This window comes from Bubalus kerabau, chromosome 1 (genome assembly GCF_029407905.1).
Source record: "Bubalus kerabau isolate K-KA32 ecotype Philippines breed swamp buffalo chromosome 1, PCC_UOA_SB_1v2, whole genome shotgun sequence".
Taxonomy (NCBI): Eukaryota; Metazoa; Chordata; class Mammalia; order Artiodactyla; family Bovidae; genus Bubalus; species Bubalus kerabau.
The window spans coordinates 158,663,397-158,666,318 of record NC_073624.1 but is presented as its reverse complement, the minus strand read 5'-3'; positions in this window follow the sequence as shown (position 1 = coordinate 158,666,318).

The window sequence follows — 2,922 nt, the reverse complement described above, 5'->3', positions numbered from 1 at the left end:
ATAAAAATGCCATACCTGGACTTTTCCACCTGTCCTACAGCCCTACTGCTGCCAGGCTAATAGAAGGACGAGTGGACTGAGTAAGCAACAACAGATACAGGAAACCCACTGTCTCAACCTGTGAACCAAGAGGCTAGCTTAAGTCACAGAGCTTTTCATTAAATATTCCAAGAGCAGTCAGCACAGGGTGTACCTACATCGTGTTAACCCAGAGCAAACTATTCAACATCATCGGAATTCAACTGTTGATCACCCAAATATCATTGCCAGCTAACGATCAGGAGAATAACTCACTTTTGTCCTTGCCACAGGATCTACCCCCAGGGGAACATACTGTAAGTGGCTCTGGGACTGAAACTGGTATGGATGTCCCAGGTGTTTTGGGTTTTCAGCCCTGTAGGGATTAGGAATAAGGGACTTAAAGATTTCATCTGTGCCCGCATAAAATAACTAAGAAATTAATCTAGAGCCCCCACTAGAGAAAGGCACCATTATATTAACCTTGTGTTCTGTTATACCCCTCCAGTATTTGTTGACACTGGCTGAAGTGGACTGAGTTTGGACAGAGTAATGGTACTCTAGCCAGGACAAAAAACGTAGTCAGGGGTGTTATTATGTCAGAATGCAGTGACTGCTTGTATTTTGCTTAATGGTCACGATCTTCCCTGCACTGAGTCTGTTAGACATCTTACATTTCATTTCTAGTCTGAGCGGTAAGGAATCTATTTGCAGACAGGGCAACAATGGTGACCTCACTCCAGAATGAATCTGATGGTGGGTCTACAGTGATATGCTGCTGTTGTCCTCAGGAATTCCATGAAAAATTGACCTGATAAATGCCTGTCTCCAAAGACTGCCTACTCTTTGGACTCTCAGTACTCACAGCTGTGGTTGTCTGTATTGCATTTGTGGCATCTGACTGTGGTGCACCTTTATATACCTGAGGCCGGGAATACTGTGGAAGAGGGGTGGACCTAGATAGTAAGGGTCATAGGTCATACAGGTTACGTAGGGATGGAGTGTATGGTCAGCCCATTTGAGATGCTGTTCCCTTGCTTTTACTACATCTCCCTGCTCGACCAGTCCCTGCTCCACTCACAGGACTGCTCAATCCTATTTTCTACATTGCTTAATTAATAACCACCTACATGCTGGCTGCTGCTCTAGCTGCAGGTTTCCCTGGTAACAGATAAGCCCAACTGACATCAACTCCCTCTGTAAATGGTAGGGGGACACATTGACACTTCTCCCCAGTGCCAAAAATTGCTGCCATTTCCTAGCTGCTATAAACATTGGCACATCACTCTAGGATAGTGTTTCGAACATGTAAGATGCCCTGTCCAATAACCATTGATGTCTTTGTTGTGGTCTCTCCCCCTTGCTTCAGTCTTCGGGCAGGGGCTCTACAAGGCATGAAGGCCTGTGAGGTCCAGCCCAACAGCAATGGGCAGGTTACTTTTGTTTTGGTCTCTGGGAACTGTCAGGGGAGGTCTCCCAGACCTGCTTCACCAGAGCATTTATAGACCCATTCTACTCTGTTCTGGGTGCTGAGCTCTTTGCTTCTGAAACCATAACACAGGCAGGAAAAAGGAGACATGGACATCAGAAGAAGATTCCAGCTGTTTCCCTCCTAACCTGTCAGGCAGAGGGCAATGTCTCTGAGGTCAAATCTTGGGGGTTCGATTTATACCTTTCATCTGATCATTGTATACTAGGTGTAAATTCAGAACAACTGTCCACACCTGGCTAGGAGTGGCTTATCCATTGGTTGGCTAGAATGGAGGGCTCTTCATATACTATTGCCTTTATTGTCTTTCATTTCCTTAAAGTTGATGTCTTAGTAGCTCCCATTTGTTGATTCTTAGCTCAAATAGTAATCTGCCTTCCCTTCACTACCCAGAGTACTCAAGTCCTCAGGTATACAGGCATTCCTTAAAACATTTCTCCCTCTCCTAAGAGCTGGGATCCAAATGAAAAATCACTTTCTGTGGCTCAGATGCCTTTCTTGGTTTTAGGCATGGATTGAAATTCATGCCTTCAGTTCATGTGCCCACTTATAGCTCATCTCTTATGGACAGATGTTCAGACATAAGCAGCCACCAAGTCCAGATGAAAAGCACCTGAGTTAGAATCAACACTCTTCCTGCAGGCTGTATCAGAGAAGCACTTTTCTGATGAGACTGAATTTCCTTTCTCTCCATGCAGAACAGAAGGGTCTTGCAAGCCAGATGAAGCAGGATAATAGGTTTTTGGATACAAATGACTCTAATTTGTATCCAAAGAGACTAACTACTAAGTCTGCTAAGTCGCTTCAGTCATGTCCGATTCTGTGCGACCCCATAGATGGCAGCCCACCAGGCTTCCCGGTCCCTGGGATTCTCCAGGCCAGAAAACTGCAGTGGGTTGCCATTTCCTTCTCCAAAGCATGAAAGAGAAAAGTGAAAGTGAAGTTGCTCCGTCATGTCCGACTCTTAGTGACCCCATGGACTGCAGCCTACCAGGCTCCTCCATCCATGGGATTTTCTGGGCAAGAGTACTGGAATGGGTTGCCATTGCCTTCTCCAAAAGAGACTAAGATATACCCCAAATCACTATCTTCCTACCTTTGGGAGAACAGTTCTCATCTAGGTATAATTGTGTCTCAATCCCCACCAAGGATAAGGTCAAACACCTGAGATAATTAGGTTATCCCAAGGGGTAGGAGAGGGTGGATTTGGGGCCCTAGGGCCCTCAAGCACAAGATCCTGGTTACTTCTGTTTTATAATCACTTACTTCAGAACTTACGAGAGAGGTGGTTCAGCATAGGTGTGTCTTGGAGATAAGGAATAAAGGAATAAATCACATGCCTACCCAGCCCAACCCCTAATTATTTTATGGACTTTCCTTCTTGACCATCCATTCAAATGAGCCTGTACCACTCA